At 36.9% G+C, this 18,218-nt stretch overlaps 1 protein-coding gene across 1 annotated transcript in view; it reads right to left on the bottom strand.

Annotated features, from left to right (window-relative positions):
• The window catches only part of LOC131669319 (uncharacterized), a 54,641-nt gene that overhangs the window by 33,244 nt on the left and 3,179 nt on the right, over positions 1–18,218 (bottom strand). The gene's annotated exons all lie outside the window — the stretch shown is intronic.

Here is an 18,218-nt window from a genome sequence, read left to right as displayed (position 1 = left end):
ACCAGATCAAGCCTTGCGGCCATATCCAGAAGCAGCCTTCCTCGTTTGTCCGTCGTTGTCATACCCCACTCGACCGCTCTCGCGTTCATATCTCCCGCGACGACAAAGTCACCCGGGAGACCTGTGAGGGCGTCTTCCAGCTTACCGACTTTTTCCTCGTACACTGCCATCGTGCAGTTTGGGGTCAAATATACGCTAACGTAGGTGACGGAATCTACCCTCACCCACGCGTAATCTTCCCCCCTGCCAGACGCTTGTATTCTCCTAGCCGGTTTGCCTTTGACCCATATGGCCGACGTACCGAGGGTATTCGAGAACCAGCCGTCCTGTTCTCGTAAGTCTCACAGTCATTGCTCGCTCAGTATCAGTATGTCTACGTTTCGTTCTTTCGCTGTCTGTGATATAAGCAGCTGGGCTGCCTCGCACCTACGCAGGTTTCCTTGTAAGATTCCTGTCATTGTCGTGACTGCTTCCGGCACTCCTCCAGCGCTGCCCGGTAGGCCGCGCACGCTCCCGTTCCCGGGACGTGCGCCCTCTCCGTTGCACGCGCCTCGGAACATAGGAAGCACGTCGGCTGTTTGGTGGGGCAGGCTCTCCCGACATGGCCGGTCCCCCCGCACCTCCAACAGCACTGTCCTCTGTCAGGTCCTGTGCAGTCCGTTCGTTTATGTCCGTATCCGAGGCACCGGTAGCACCTCGGGACCGTCAATCTTTCTCCAGCCGACAGTTGACCCAGCCGACCTTGATTCTGCCCTTCTTGAGCAGTTTGTGGGCCGTGTCTCTGTCTGCTTCGAACACTGCCATACAAACGTCGTGTTTATTCGGTTCAAAAATGTGGATCTTAAAGTCCGCATCTTGTCCTGTTTCTCGTTTCAATGCGTTCTGTACATCATTCGTGTCTGTAACACAGTCGAGGTCTAGTATCTCTAGCGTCTGTCCGTGTGTCATGTCTCGTACATTACCCTCATTTCCAAGAGTAACCTGGAGTTTCTCCTGGAACTTCCGTCTTGTGTCTGCGTTACAGCGAAAGCGCATGAGGAGTCCTCCGTCCTTAGTCTTCCGATATCCCGAGATACTCACTTTAGAGCCCTCGGGATTAATCTCCGTCTTTAGTTGGCGCAGGGTATCCGCGTACGTTCGTCCGTCGTTTGGCCGTACCAGTATAACGTTGGTCCCCCCCTTCCGGCGGGAACCACCCGCACTGGGCCGGTTCTTGTCCAGTTCGGACCGTTTGTTCCCGTGGATAGGCGTCGCCGCTGCGGATGTCGAAGCTAGTGGCCTCTCCCTCCGCGCGCCCAGCGCCACCACAGGGGTAGTCTGTTGCGTCTTCTATTTGAGGGAAGTTGTCTCCGTCGTTTGGTCATTAGTCTTCTGTTTAGACTTCCTCTTTTTTCTGTTCGCGGAGTTCACCGTGGTCCAGCCTGACTCGTCCGCAACCCTTTGATAGGCCACGGCTTGCTCAGGGCTGGCCCCCGTGTCCTCCCTCTTTCTTTTCTGTCTTTCTGTCCTCCTATCGTTTACGGACTCCAGGAGGGGATTTAGGCGGTCGCATTCACTCCATGCAATCTCCACCGCCTCCTTTATTACAGCCATACTAGTCGTTATGTCCGTACTAATATTTCTCTGTATCTTAGTCCGTGCCTCCATCTTTTCGAGCGCGGCATCAATGCGCCTGAGCTGCGTGCGAAACAGCTGGAGGTTTTCTGTCATATGTCCGTTGTCATTGTCCACGTCTTTCATGTCGGCGTAAGTGTTGGAGGTCTGCTTTTCGGAGCCCTCGTTTTTCCGCGCAGGTGGCACTTGTATGCGCCGCAGCGGTACCGTCACGTCTCGTGTATCGCTAGTTCTTGTCGGTGTTCGTCCTGTCGTCGGTTCTTGGCCCTCAGCGGCAGAGACGTAGCTCACCCCGCTGCCGCCGCTTGACCCACTGTCCGTCCTCTGTCGTCTCGGTATGTTCAGTAGTTTCTTGTCGTTTTTTCCTGTCTTTCCCCCCATTCCCGTGCACAAAGTGCGGCCCTCAAAATCCGTGCCGCTGCCCGTGGCCACCGGGGCTTTCACCCGATCGGAACCCGGGGTGGATTCCTCCTGAGAAGGAGTTACCACTTGAGGTACATCAATGTTTTCATTGTGCATATTCATATTGTTGGTTTTGTCCCGTTGTGCTGAAGGTCCCTCGTGGTCGCGACTCCACGAACCGCGCTGGGACAACGCACGGCCCCTGAGGTCCCCCCCCCCCTGTATGTTTACCCTGTGTGTTCAGTGTTCCCCCCTGTGGTGTGTGCGTGTACGTGAGTGCCCATAGGCGAAACCGGGCTTCATTCACGGGGAGAGTCCGTTTAGAGATATCCCCTTCTCTCGCTTTCGGGCGGCTTCGTTTATAGGAGTCCCCGACCATTCGCTTTTCGGTAAGACCCGTTAATAGGGTCACCGAGCATTCACTTCTCCGGTTTGCCAGAAGGCGTGTGTGTGTGAGTGTTTGCGTAGTGTGTGTGTGTGTGTATGTGTATGAGTGATTAATGGTTGGACACATCGGCAGAATACCATTATCTTTTGCGTCATTTGTGAGCCATATCTTCCTCTTGGCCGTGTCCGTTATAGCGTTGCTGCTCAGAGCATTGACGCGACGGACAACGTTTCCACCGGGCACGTCGTGGACGTTGGAAGCTAGCATTTGCCCAGTGAGGTGTTACCACTCACTGGACCAGCCCGGCCACATTACTAATATTACAATGATCAAAATTACTAGAATTAACACTCGCCGAACTTTTACGTTTAGTTTGAAAAGCTAAAATAACAAAGAGAGGCTTTTCCAATTGATTGGAAGTCTTAACACTCCAAACATGCTTTGATGTACGTGGTAATTTTGGATACTCATACATTTCCAAAGTACGATAACTCATTGTAATTGCACGATCTCGTCCGATCTGATTGAGTAATTTGATTTTTTCTTTGTCTGCAACCATCACATATGGCATCAGCCATTCAACCTTAGTTAAAGTAATTTTTGTTTTTTCTGAAGCAGCAGGATTCCCAATTGGAGCAGACAAAATAGCATTCAAATCATCTCTTGATCTTGTGAGAATAAGTTCATGCTTGACATTGACTACAATTTTCCGATAATCTTCAGCAAAGCCCATCAACATACTGAGAGGTATAGTCACATCAAAAAAACCTTGAGCGTTACATATTAAAACTTCATTGTTATCACCATTCCAACCGGCATTTTCAGCGATAGAGCTCTGACATGGATTGAGTGAAAGCCAATTTTTCATGAGAGTTGTTAAGCCTACATTTTTCACTTTATCAATTTCAATAGCATTTATTTCATATCGTATTTCCTCGAACAAATGACAGAGGGCGTTGTTGACTAATAAAGTGTTCTCCACTGACGTAGTACCGTCCGGCTTGGTTAACCTACCACAAATATGAATCATACTGCGCGATGGAAGCAGAGATAAATCTTGATGTTGAATTGCTATATGAATTTCATCGCCATTATTGAAATATGATAATGAATAAGACTGATGCGCATGAACTTCATAATGAGCTATAGACTCATCGAAAGCGACAGCTCAATGAATGTCTAGAATTCCCTCCATATTGTTGTTGTTGTTGTTGTTTTATACAACACACTAATATGCACAATATTTTCTTCCACGATTTTCGACGACTTCTAGTCTCAAGCTTTTCAGGAATTGAATGTTCTGAGGTGTGAGCGGTCTGATAGCTCGCTGTTGACTGGTTGCTGTTAGTGTTAGTAGTTTTATAATACCAGACCAGCGAACAGGTTTATCCTCTGCCGGGTTACAAATTTGTAATGGATAATTGTATAATTATTACTAGTTGTTGTAATATTTTGTACTATACTCTGGTTAATAATAATAATAATAATAATAATATTGCAAAATAACCCTTTATAGGGTTGAGTTTGCCTAAATAAAAAAAAAAAAAAAAAAAAAATATCATGATCTGTCAGTGCTAGATTAGGTAAAGTTACTTCGAGCTTTTTTTTCAAACCTTTTCCACTTGAATATGGTTTCAGATAAAGACCATAACCTTTACGGTGTGGTTTCAAATAAAGTCCTTTAGCAATAGCCATAGCTTCCATAGTTTTATTGTGTCTATGAGCTTCTTTCAATTAATTTTGAGCTGTCTTAGCGGCTTTTGCTATTGAAGCAGCTCCTCCAGCTAAAGTTCCAGTGACGCTCAAAGCGGCAAATAATGGAATTAGAAAAGGAAGAGCTTCACCCACTTTACTAGGAATTGATAGAATACGAGGCATAGTTATTTTTTTTCTTCCTCCAGCCTTCTTTACAGCTTCTTTAGCGCCTTTTATAGCCGAACGAATGACAAAGAGTGATTTATTACTAGGTACAACACTTCTCGAGGCAGCGTTAATAATTTTTTTCAATGCAATTGATAGATTTTTACTTTTTACATGTGTCTTTCGTCGCTGTCGTCGTTGTTGGTGACGATTTTTTAATCCCTTACCTCGTTTCTTTCCTCGTTTTAAAATTTTAACACCCATACCAAGTTTACTTTTAACTTTCATTATGTTGGCTTCAGCAAATGCAGCAACTTTCTCACCAAAACTACTATCTTTCGCTTGCACTCTATCGCAGGCCTGTTAGCTAGAATTTTGTCGGCTTCGTTTCTCGCCTCAATGTTCTCTCGATTCTGAGAATAAGCAATATCGTGATTTTCACAAGCAGCGTCTAGCGGATTTTTTCCAGGTTCACCACGAGCAAGTCGTTTTTTCAATTTAGTTCCCGGCCCGCAATACTGATAACCAGGCAAATGAGCTTCAAATGGTAAGTTATTAATGATCTTATTCACTAAGCCAGCGCCACCAGTCTATCTTTTGTGACATGATGATACCTCATCAGAAGACAAAGTCTTAATGAAAATAGAAATATAAATATAAACAGTCTTTTATAGTTAGTAGTCTCATTCGTCCTTCGATCGGTGATTAGAAAACAATATGGACTTCAAAGAGCAACCACTTAAGTTGCAAGTCATAAATTTTGATAATGTGGTTGAGACGGAAAAACGAGAAAAAAGACATGGTGACCTACTGCCTGACAGTATTCGAGCAGTTTTCTGTGGTCCTAGTAACTGTGGGAAAACTAACTGTTTGCTAACACTAATCACACATCCTAATGGACTTAGATTTGAAAACATTTATGTTTATTCAAAGTCTCTCAATCAACCAAAGTATAAGTTTTTAAAAGATTTATTGGAACCGATTGATGGTATACAGTATTATGCATTCAGCGAGCATGAGGCAGTTGTTTCACCGGATAAAGCTAATCCAAATTCCATCATGATTTTTGACGATATAGCCACTGAAAAGCAGGACAACGTGAGAGCATTCTTCTGTATGGGAAGACATAAAAAGGTAGATAGTTACTATCTCTGTCAATCATACGCTCGCATACCGAAGCATCTCATTCGAGATAATGTGAATTTACTAGTTTTGTTTCGACAAGATGACGTGAATATTAAACATATTTATAACGATCATGTTAACTCAGATATGACTTTTGAGAAGTTTAAAGCAATTTGTTCAAAATGTTGGAGAGACGATAATCATGGATTTATAGTTATTGATAGAGATAGACCAATCAATCATGGACGGTATAGAAAAGGATTCGATTCTTTTGCTATAAATATAACGGAGTGAACAAATGAAGATTATTTAACTTTAGAAATTGCAAGCGTCAACATGGCTAATTTTGAAAAAGAAAAGAAGACGCTCGAGCAATTATCTGAGGCTCGTGATGCCATCAGACATAAGTATCAACTAATAAAACGTGACAAAGCTGATTTATAAAATACATTGAATGAAACTTTTAAACCTATGGTTGATCCATTGAAGAAACTTGTGGAGGTAGCTATTGATAAAACTAACGATAATACTGAACAGGAAACGAACAAGGAGAAGAAAATTACGTTCGATAAAGTTTTCAAGTCAAAAACAACAGCTGACACTCCCTATAAATCTCGATATTTCAATAGTACTGTTAATGACTTAAATTCAACATTACATCCGCTTGATTCTACATTTGAATCCGCTATGTCTATTACTGATGATGGTGATGAAGACGAATTTAGTAAGACTAGTAAATCAACACTTGATAGAACCGCAATAAATTTAGACAATGTTAGTTCAAAACAACAAAAACAGCTATTGGATGACTCGATTGTAGGAAACTATATTCGACTATTGCATGAACCGCAACAGAAAAGTAATTTAGACAAGACATTTGGCGTTCGCTTGCATGAAAATACATATGTCATAGGCAATTCTCCAATTTCTTTCCAAAACGATAATGTGACTGTGAACGATAAAGCATTCAGCAAGACGCCTGGATTAATGGAACTTCTCTTTCGTAAAGAACCTAATTCTAAATTAATCAGTTCATCAGATATTGAAAATTATATAAAAATTCTTGAAATCACTAATGCTCATCGTAAGAGATATGAAACAAATGGAGAATATCGCAATAAGCATGTAAATAAATTCAAAAAGTATATTGGTCCAAATTTATCTTTAAGTGGTAGTGCTAAGAAGCGAAAATTGACTATTGATGGAAGAGGTCTTTTTGCTAACTATAAAATAGCAAGAAAAGGAACATTATTTCATTATGTATATTGGGATGATCCAAACGAGCTCGTTGATCGATTGAGATTGCTTATCGCCGAACAAACCGCTGGTAATCCTAGTCATATTAATGAAATTCATTCAATCATTGAAGAATTACGTGAAGCTGGCTATATATATTAAGACAATTCTAAATATTCCTTAGTAATAAAATGAGTGTTGATGTGTTTGGACGTACATTGAAAAAAAAGGAGGGTAATCAAGGTTCTCCTGGTATAGGGTATAATATCACTAAAGACGGACAATACGACGCGAATGACAAAAGAATTTGTTATATAGCCGATCCTCAGGAGAGTAACGATACTGTAAACTTACGAACGTTACAAAAAACTATTATAGCTAACGTTACTACGCTTACGAGTATGATAAATGATCTCTCAAAATCATTGGATACAATAAGATTAGAATTAGTAAAGCATCGAGTAATTATTGCTAAGTTAGAAAAAGATAATATTAGTAATCATAAAGAGAAAGAAAAAGAGAAAGTGATAGAAAAAACTATTGGACCGTTAGACATTTTTACAAATATTGAACCGTTTGAAATTTTAAAAAAAAAACTTTAAAATGAAACATCAAAGAGTGGTGGATGAGTTACACAAACCAGCACGTCGAAACTATCCTCGTCGAAAAGTCGATATACGCGGAATAGATGAGACGTGGCAAGCTGATCTTGTTGAGATGCAAAACTATTCTAGAGAGAATAAAGGTTTTCGCTATCTGTTAACTATTATAGATACGTTCTCTAAATATGCTTGGGGAGTTCCAGTGAAACAGAAAACTGCTACAGATGTCACTAACGCAATGGAGTCTGTATTAAAAAAGGGACGCATTCCTAATAATCTCCAAGTGGATAGAGGCAAAGAGTTCTACAATACAAATTTTCAAAGTTTAATGAAAAAATATAAAATAAACCTTTATTCTACTTATAGCAATCTTAAAGCATCAATTTGTGAACGTTTCAATCGAACACTAAAAAATATTATGTGGAAAAAATTCAGTTTAATAGGAAATTATAAGTGGATTGAGTTTCTCCCCGGGTTAGGTTAATAGAATCTTATAATAATCGAAGACATCGCACAATAAATATGATCCCTAAAGACGTGACTAAAGAAAATGAAATGCAGGTCTTGATACGATTCTCTTACGACCATCGTCTTTTCAAAAAACCGAAATTCCGGGTAGGAGATGAAGTGCAAGTGAGCAAATTTAAACACGATTTTGAAAAAGGATATACGCCTAATTGGTCTACGGAAATTTTTACTATTCGTCGTATTTCGAGAACTAAACCTGTAACATATCACCTACTAGATTATCAAGAAAATCCCATTGTTGGAGGTTTTTATGAGCAAGAACTACAGAAAGCTATGTATCCTGATATTTATCTTGTAGAAAAAATTCTCAGAAGACGGGGTAATGAAGTCTATGTAAAATGGCTTGGCTTTGATAATACTCACAATTCTTGGATAAATAAGGAGACTATACAACAATGAATTACAAATATAAATTTATATGTGTCTAGCTTGTATTTAAATAAATAATTGTTTTCATTTATAAATATTACATTGTTTTTTTTTTTATTTTAAGGATAAGAGCCCCAACCTTCGCTCTTAGCTGTTAGGTACTTCCATTTTTTATATTCGACACTAGTGAGTCCATTAAGACAAGTCGAAACCTGCTTTAATAGAAACACTAATGACTCATTTACCTCTCCAGAAAATAAATTTATATAATACAATCTTTATTGAGAACTAATAAGATATACAAATACATTTACTTAATATTAAATTGAAATCGATCACATCCATAATATTGAATAAATAATGCATATTTTTGTACTCTATCAGAAAGATAAATAAAAAGATCCAAATGATGAATTATCGCTCTTGACATTCGGTCCGGTAGAACAATTTCGAACTCACAATCGAGTTCAAGAATAATTCGAGATTCATCTTGTCTCATGAATGTTATTAGATAATTCTCATCTTCATGCAATTCATAATGACTTTTTTCAGGAAGTATATCGAAAAGCTTCATTCCAATGTTATTCAACATTTCAAAATTCATCTTGCTGTAGGTAAAGAAATCTAGAATGTTACGTATTCTTCTTCTAATACTACTTCTACTACTACTTCTACTACTACTGCTCTCACTGCTGATTGTACTGTTACTGCTGCTGCTGCTGCTGCTGCTACTGCTGCTGCTGCTGCTGCTACTACTGCTGCTACTACTGCTACTACTGCTACTACTGCTACTACTCGATTCTTGAGGCAGAATGAAGCTCTTCGAGGCTCACAGCTCTTTTAAAACCTTTCCCCACTACTTTGGTTTTCGAGCCGCCACAACCGCCTCCCTCTACTTTAAATTAGATTTCCATTTTATTTAACATATATATAGTGTGATGATTTTCTTATATAGGACCAAGCATTCTATTCATCATCAATATACGTTTCTTGAGTAATACTCGTGATATAACTTTATTCAATTCAGCAATACGTCTTTGGAAACGTTCGTGATCTCGTGCTATTTGCTCCCAAATACCTTTTCTAGAGTCTTTTTCTTCGTATGGAAGATGATGTATTTTAACATTCTTCGCAAACCATACATGCTTAGAAGAGGAGTGAGATCTCCTGTTGTCTCTTATAGCTGGCATGGCTAAGCTTCTACTATTACTACTACTTCTTCTTCTTACCAATGCTTCGAACAGAATGGTATTCCTATTAACATCTTATCGATATTTTAGAATATAACCCCACTACTTCGCTTTTCGAGCCGCCGAAATCCCCCCCCCCTCTTTCTTATTTTTTATTAGGGAATGGTGAGAGCCCCAACCATCGCTCTCACCTGTGAGGTGCTTCCACTAACATTGCTTATGAGACCTTTACACTAAGTCGAAACTCAGCAGAAAGAACTCATAAGGAATTACTTCAACCTCTCCAAAAAAAGGATTTGAAGGAATAATTAAATTTGAATTAAAGAGATAATTAAAATTTTAAATATAAATTTATTTACTATTTATACATTTACATATTATGCTAGATTAATTTTTAAATTCAAAATTCGAGCCTTCTCGATGGTAAATAAACAACTCCTTTCTTTCCACGGTCTCGAATAATTTTTTCAGCATATCTTCATCTTTTTCTAATGCTAAGCTTACTCGCTTAGGTAAAAATACTTCTGGTTTTCTATTAGTATACTATACATTTTACTTCGAAGTCCAATGAATTCTCTCATAATATTACCATTGCATTCATCTTTCATAATACCGAGAACCTTTTTATTAACTAACGGCATATTAAACTGATTATTTTCTGAGTAATCTGATGTATCAAATTTATTGATATCTTCTTTCATTATTTCATATATATCAACATCTTTAAATTCATATACGAGGCTATCTGTATCAGTATAAAGTAATTTTGCTTTATGAGGTAGTCTTTCTTTTATGTAGCCATAGTGGAAGTCATATACTAATGTTTTTGAGAGATCTAGCACACAAAGTCCAATATATATTGGTTTTTTAATACTAATAGACGTCCATGATAACTGTATTGCTACTAAATTTTCATCAAAGATTGAACTACTATGAATGTTGGGTTGCGCGATCCGTGCTTCTGCTCCATATCTACCACTCCATGTACTAATTAATTTAACGTCTTTTCGTTTCCTTTCATCCTCCATAGTCTTTCCGTATACTGCATTAATCATGAGTTTATAGAATAACTTTTCAAATTCATTTCTAGCTTGTTTTCTTTTTTCTGTATTCAAATCTACATAAGTTTTAAGCCAAGACTTTTGATTAAACTGAAGTGCTCTGTGTATTTGTTTTATTTTGAGTCCGTATTTAATAGCCTGCTTTAGCGCTCTATAATGAATGACAGATCGTTCTTTCTCATACAGTGTTGTTAAAAGTTTTTTTTGTCTTGACCCAGGTGGTGTGTTGTGTTCAGGACAAAGTGGAAAGTCCTTATGTTCGTCGTGTAGTTCTTTTGGATACTCTAGATCAACTTCTAAAATATATCCAACCTCATTGTTATCGAAAACATTGAAAAAATGAGGCTCATCGATGTTAGAGACCCACTTAAAATTTTTATATGGTAATGATTGCGTCATTGCCCATCCATATAAATTGTTAACGTCAAAGTACATCAAAGTCTTGCTAGGTTCTTTTTCATTATATTCTGAGCCCATATATCGATTATTAGCTTTTGAGTATCTATTACAGCATTAACTAATACCTCCTCGAATGCCTTTTTGGATGAATAAAACCATGTCTATATCGGTTAAAAGTTCTAGCTCAATTTTTGTACACTTTAACATAGCATCCCATGTTAATCCAGGAGTAGTATAATAGTGTGCCGGGTCGAGTTGATACGCGTCCATACACGTTTTACGAAAATTTTCAAAAATATCGGCCAAGAGTAATACTGTCCTAAATCAATGATGTCAAATGCATTCCACACTTTTTGAGCATGCTCATAGTCAGCTTCAGAGATGTTGCTATCTATCAATTGACTATGAAAATCTTCGATAGGTGGTAATTGAGTCTGTTTTAATCTTTCAAAACTGTTAACATACTCATATGGAAAAACGCCTTTTCTCTTCAATAATTCTATTTGTGTTTTTGTATATTTATCTATCTTGAATTCATGCTCTACGATATTTAGTTTGGTTAAGTCTCGATAATTCGAGAGATGATGGCATAAAACGAAACGAATCAATAAATCGAAAATTTATAGTACTACCGTCCACATGTTTTGTGAAAGCTATATATCTTTCCGTGTTTTCAGCTAAAACAGTCACATTTCCGTCAAGATCAGAGCTAGTAGCTATTTCTTTTATTGTAAAATGAGAATCATATCCAGTAAGGTTATGGAAGACAACTGGTATAAAATAAGGATTCTTATAATTTAAATTACAGGATGCGTGAGCAGCACCTCTAAATCGACCCGTCAAATGACAATGATCTCTGACTCTTGTTTCATCAGGTTGAAAATATTTTCTACAAATATGACACATTTTGCTCATCTTGAAATCCATTTGATTACGCCATGAAAGATTCATTTCTATTGCATTCTTATATATTTGATTCATTTCATCTAACAAAATCTGAAATTGTTTGATAATCCATTGTGCGGGTGATTGTTCTTCATTCAGTTTTTTTCTATACATCTTAAAGACTGATTTGGAATCATCATAACTACATTTTATATAAAGCCCCATACTAAAGGCTTCATGGTCTTGGAAGGATCGTCCGTTATTTACTGGTTTCAATAAGCACTCTAAATCAGCATAGATAATAAACGGAACCATTTCGTTTCGATCATAATGATTAAATTTCAGAAGAGGAAAATTAGGTAGATTAACTCTATATTTATTTAATTTTGAACAATCAGTCTTATGAATATTCAATTTTTCTTTATTATTAAAATAGTGGAGACAGCGTTCACAGAGATAAATTTGTGCAGTATGTTTCGTTACTTGACTTCTAACAAGAGCAGATAAGTTTTTAATCCATACATAGTGGAATTTTAATTTGAAATTATCACTGTTATTTGATCTATTAGATTTTTCTGTTTCATTCTCATCAATATAATCGCTTTGTAGTAACAAAAGATTTACATGCTTATCTTGTTTTAAAGTTGATATATAATATGGTGAGACTTCGAATTTCAAACCGTATTTTTTTAGTATGTATAGATTTATTGAAATACTATTTAATTTTTCAACTTTAGGAATATTCTTTACCTCAACAGGAAAGTTTATATCATCGAATTTCAATTCATTCGCAAAGGGCATATAATTTTGAACTCTTTCGCTATGAAATCTAGCTGGATGAAGACAGGCAAGCACAGCCCATTTAAAACATTCATTATCTGTATTTTGAACGTTGATAATTGCTTTTTTATCTGCTATTTGTTTTGGTAGTTGAATATATGAGCCAGGTTTGAAAGGATTAAATTTATTTATATTAACAGTAATACCGATGATAGTTTTTAATGTCCAACCAGAATCTTTTTCTTGAAATTCTTCTAAATTTTTAAGTATAACATCTTCAATATTTTCTGTAAACCATAATTTAAGATCTGTCGTTTTATAAATAGAAACATTTTCGGTGTTGAAATACTTTACTTGAATGTCCTCTACATTATCTTTTATTACGGTAAATTAAGCTGACATTTCTATATTTATTTTTCGAGCATTATGAATTGAAAGATATTTTGGTATTTGTAGTTGTAATAATTTATTTGCTGCTTTTAAGAATGACTTTATATCTCTATGTTCTTGATTGGCTATGAATGCAGTAATGATACGTTTTTCAAATGCTGAATTTATTTCACGCCAAATAACTCCATCCCCTTCAATTTGGTTTGGAATGACTCGTAATGAATTAACATTTCCTCCGACTTTTATGGAATTATTTAAATTAATTTCGATTGAATTTAAATGAGTAGCGCATGTTTGACATCTCTGCCGTATTGCTCTACTTAAGTTAGGCCGTAACATATATTCTTCAAGAGAATGCAAAGCGGTAATTATTATATTTTTCCATCTAATAAAATCATCCTTATTAGCGTCTGAGTTGTAATAGGCTTTCCATAAATCGCGTACTGTATTTTCAAAATAAGCAATAGAAGCCATTGTAATGAAAATGCACGTAGGTCAACTAGTAATACTACTACTACTACTACTAGTACTACTACTACTACTACTACTACTACTACTACTGCTTGTCACTGCTAAGAAAGCTAGTGAAGCGGGCTGTCTCGAAAGACTGCGCTCTTTTCCCATCGAGCACGGCTTTTAAGCACTATGGTGGCGCTGAAAGCAGCGGTTTCGGCGCTGTAGGTTGAAGAGGGAGTAGTCAGACAAAAGGTAGGAGGTGGGTGGGTGGGTGGTGGCTGCGCCTAGCAAGCTAGAGACGCTACCCCCTCTCCGAGGGCCCACACTCAGCTAGCATAAGCTTACTAAGCGCCCTACTATCGAAGGAGAGCGAGAGAGAGAGAGAGAGAGAACGGCATCCACACTATACGACGTACGCGTCTAGCAAGCTAGAGACGCTACCCCCTCTCCGAGGGCCCACACTCAGCCAGCATAAGCGCCCTACTATCGAAGGAGAGTGAGAGAGAGGGATAGAGAGAGAGAGAGAGTGAAAACAGCATCCTCACTATACGGCGTACGCGCCTAGCAAGCTAGAGACGCTACCCCCTCTCCGAGGGTCCTTCACTCAGCCAGCATAAGCATATAGTTTACCAAACACCCTACCGACTTCTACAGCATCCTACCTTAACAACCTCTGTGGGTGGGTTGGTGGGTGGGTGAAGCGCCCTACTATTGAAGAAGAGCGAGAGAGAGGGATAGAGCGAGAGAGAGAGAGAGAGAGAGTGAAAACAGCATCCTCACTATACGGCGTACGCGTCTAGCAAGCTAGAGACGCTACCCCCTCTCCGAGGGTCCTTCACTCAGCCAGCATAAGCATATAGTTTACCAAACACCCTACCGACTTCTACAGCATCCTACCTTAACAACCTCTGTGGGTGGGTTGGTGGGCGGGTGGGTGGGTGGGTGAAGCGTCCTACTATCGAGGGGGGGGGGGGAGACTGGCCCCCTCGAAGGGCCCACTGGCACGCGGGAGGTGTCGAACGAACATCAAATGCAACACTCGGCATGGGGTCTCACCTTATCGCGATTAAAAGGTGTCACTACCTTCACACCTTCATCGGGCGGCTCCTTTCTGTCCCAGAACATACACGTATCCTTATACATTGGCGGCGCGCGCGAGGTGTCAAACCAACTTCAAATACCCCTTAACACTCAGCATGGGGCCCACTGGCACGCGGAAGGTGTCAAAGGTACATCAAATCCCTTTTAGGCACTCACCATGGGGTCTGACCATTAATTAAAAGGTGTCACTACCTTCACACCTTCATCGGGCGGCTCCTTTGTGTCCCAGAACATACACGTATCCTTATACATTGGCGGCATCCTTTGTCGGCTCATTTGTGTCCCAGAACATACATTGCTTATCTACTTTGGTTCTTTGTGATCTTCTTTGCTTTCTTCTTTTATGAAATGTATATGTTTTTTACCAATTAATTGTTTGTATGTGCAGTATTCATATTTATTAATGAAATTTATGTTGGTTGTATCTGTTTTTGTTAGAATGTAAGTTTCGTTTCTTTTTCCCTCTTTGAATCCGTTTTTTGTTTTGGTATTAATAGTTATCCGTTGTGAGTTCCATGCTATATCAATCACATTTGCAATTGTTTCAATTATTTTTCTGTAGTTATCTGATACTTTCATTTTTTTCATGTTATATTCAGACATTCGATGATGAGAACGATTTTGATGAAGTGTACAAGTGCCTTGTGAACACAAATAAGTCCTTACATCCAAGAAAAACTTATCCTTATCCTCATCCACATGGACTTCCAATGCTGAATTTAGACTATCAAAGTTCCCTTGTTGCTTTAGTTTGTAATAGATTTGTTGTAAATTGTTGCAGTGTATTTTGTGGTTCATTGTATTCCTGTATCTAGTATCTAGTATGGATGGCCTTTGATCCATTTTTTTATTTTGTCCTTTATTGTTTTTATATTGCTATTTAAAGTTTTGAGGTGAGAAGGTAGTTGATTGAAGGTGGCTAAAGCTCTTGTATAGCTATCTTTAATGCTGATTGTTAATTTTCTTTTAAGGGGCTGTATAGTTTTTTTCCTTGTTACGGAATTTTTCTTTAGGAACATATCTTGCAGGTTAACATAGTGATACACTAGAGATTCCATGGTGAATGTTTGATCTATGTTTAGTGGATTTTTTTTCATTTATAAACTTGTTTTTATTTATTATTTGTAATAGTCGCGTTTGTAGAGTTTGTATATATTTGAGTCTTCCAATGTATGCTCCACCCCATGCTATAATACCATAGGTTGTTATGCTATGGAAAAGTGCATAGTAAATCATACGTAGATTATCTGTGCTCATTATCCTAGATAATTTGTGGAAAATATAAATTAGATATTTTAGTCTATTGTATAGCATGTTTGTATGCAGGTCCCATCTCATATGGCTATCGAAATGCACTCCAAGATACTTAGTGTTATCAACTTTTCGAATGGGTGCACCCTTTATATTTATATGTAGATATGTTAAGTTGCTATTGCAGTTATTTCCAAAAGCCATATAAACTGTTTTGTCAATGTTTAGTGACAGTTTATTCAATGCTAGCCAAATGGATATTTTGTTTAAGTAGAAATTCATATTTCGTTCGGCTTCATGCCATGTTTCGCCTTTCACGATTATTGCCGTGTCATCAGCAAAAGCCGACACACTATCATTTGGTAGCAATTGTAACATATCATTTATATAGATTATGAAGAATAAAGGTCCCAATATTGTACCTTGTGGTACGCCAATGTTGACTTGTTAATATTGACTATATTCACCATTGATTTTAACTCTTTGTTTCCTATTACTTAGATAGCTTTTGATAAGTTCATACGCACTTCCTCTAATTCCATATCTGTAAAGTTTTTTGAGTAAAATTTTGTGATCCAGAGTGTCAAAAGCTTTCGCTAGATCCAAGAAAGTTGCTGCTATTGATTTACTTTTGTCTAGTTGATTGTATATTGAGTTAGTTAGGTAGTATAGGGCATTTTTGGTGCTAAGACCTTTTCTAAAACCAAATTGTTTATTAGAAAATAAATTATGTTTGTTGAAAAAACTTGTAATCCTGATTTGTATTAATTTTTCAAAAATTTTGGCAATATTTGATATTAAAGATATAGCTCTATAATTTGTTGGTAGATACTTCTCTTTAGTTTTATGGATAGGAATAATTTCAGCACTTTTTAATTCATCAGGCCATATTTCTTTTTGTAAGCATAAATTAAAGATATAGATCAACGGATCACTTATGTGATTTATTATCATCTTTAGTACCTGAGTGTTGATGCCGTCAGATCCTCCATTTTTGTTGCCCATTTTTCTCATTGTTTGTTGAACTTCTATTCTATTTGTTAAATGTAGAAAAATACTGTTGTTGTTCATAGATGGTAGAGTAATGTTACTATTTATTGGTTGTCTAATATTATCACATATCTGTTTGCCTACTGTACTGAAAAATGTATTCATTTGTTCTGCAATGTCGTTTGAGTTTGTAATTTTATTATTACCTATTAATAGATGATTTATGTTATTGTTTTTTTTTGGTTTTCTTCCCAATTTTGTTGTTGATTATTTTCCATAATTTTCGTGGATTGTGTTGATTTGTTTTGATTTGATTTTTTTCTTATTTTTCTTTAGCTAGATCTATGGTCTTTTTTAAAGTTTCTACATAGTTTTTATATTTTTGTCTTTTTATTGTATTATTGGGATCTTTTTTCCAATTATTATAAAGTTTTTCTTTGTGTGCACATGATATCATTATTGCTTTAGTTATCCAATTACTCCTTGGGTTCATTTTATTCTTATTGTGTTTATTGTTATTAGATGATGCCTTGATACATGTTTGTATTTTTTCTATTAATTTGTTCGTAGCTAGGTTAGGGTATTTTATTATTTGTATGTCAGCCCAAACCGTTCTTTTGGCTTTATTTTTTAGTTTAAAATAGTTTATTATTTTGAAATGGGTTTTTTGTGTACATTTATAATTATTCCTTAGACTCATCATTATTGGGTAGTGATCATTGAAGGGTACGTTGAGGACGTAAGTTTTATATTTGACTTTTTCTAGCCTAACAAAAAAATTATCTATACATGTACCTTTGTTAATATCAATATTGGATGGTCTTGTTATGGTATGTAGACCTGGGCAATATCCATTTTCTAGCAGTACTTGTAGAAAATCTTGATCTAGTATTTCTTCTCTCAATATATCAAAATTAAAGTCTCCCATTAAAATATTGTTTTTATATTTTTTGTTTATTTTCAATAATTCTTTGAGATTCAAAAGGATTTCAGATTTAGATAAATCATGGGATCTGTAAATTGCAGACAGCATCAAATTTTTGTTGTTTTCTAGTGTAATATTAGAGTTAATTATTTTTAATTTATCTATTTCAAGAATTTCTGTAATTTCGATGATTTCTTCTTTCATGTACAAAACAACTCCATCTGATTTGTTTATTTTACTTTCATTATAATATATTTTATAGTCTGGAATATTGAACATTTCATGATTTTCTAAATACCATGTTTCTGTGCATACTATTATACATGGTTTTTTATCGAGGTTCTTCAGAAATACTAGCAATTTATTGTAATTTTTTTTAGGCTTCTGATGTTTATACATAGAATGATATTATTTTCTTTACATTTATATTTATTTAGATCATCAATATTATCTGTTTTATGTTCATTTTCAAATATAATATCATATAAATTGTTATCCATATTGTAATATTGCAGAAAACTATTTAGTACTCCTGGTTTTATTACCTGTTGGACTTGGTGTAGATAACGATGATAACGATAAACTTTTATTTATTCTCGGACGGTTATATATCTTGCGGGTGTTTGTTTCAAAGGTTATTCTACCAAAATATCTTTGATGAGTTGG

The sequence above is a fragment of the Phymastichus coffea genome, unplaced genomic scaffold (genome assembly GCF_024137745.1).
Source record: "Phymastichus coffea isolate CEN01 unplaced genomic scaffold, Cenicafe_Pcof_1.1 PCOF00007, whole genome shotgun sequence".
NCBI lineage: Eukaryota > Metazoa > Arthropoda > Insecta > Hymenoptera > Eulophidae > Phymastichus > Phymastichus coffea.
Note: the sequence above shows the minus strand (reverse complement) of the source record. Positions and strands in the feature narration are given on the sequence as shown.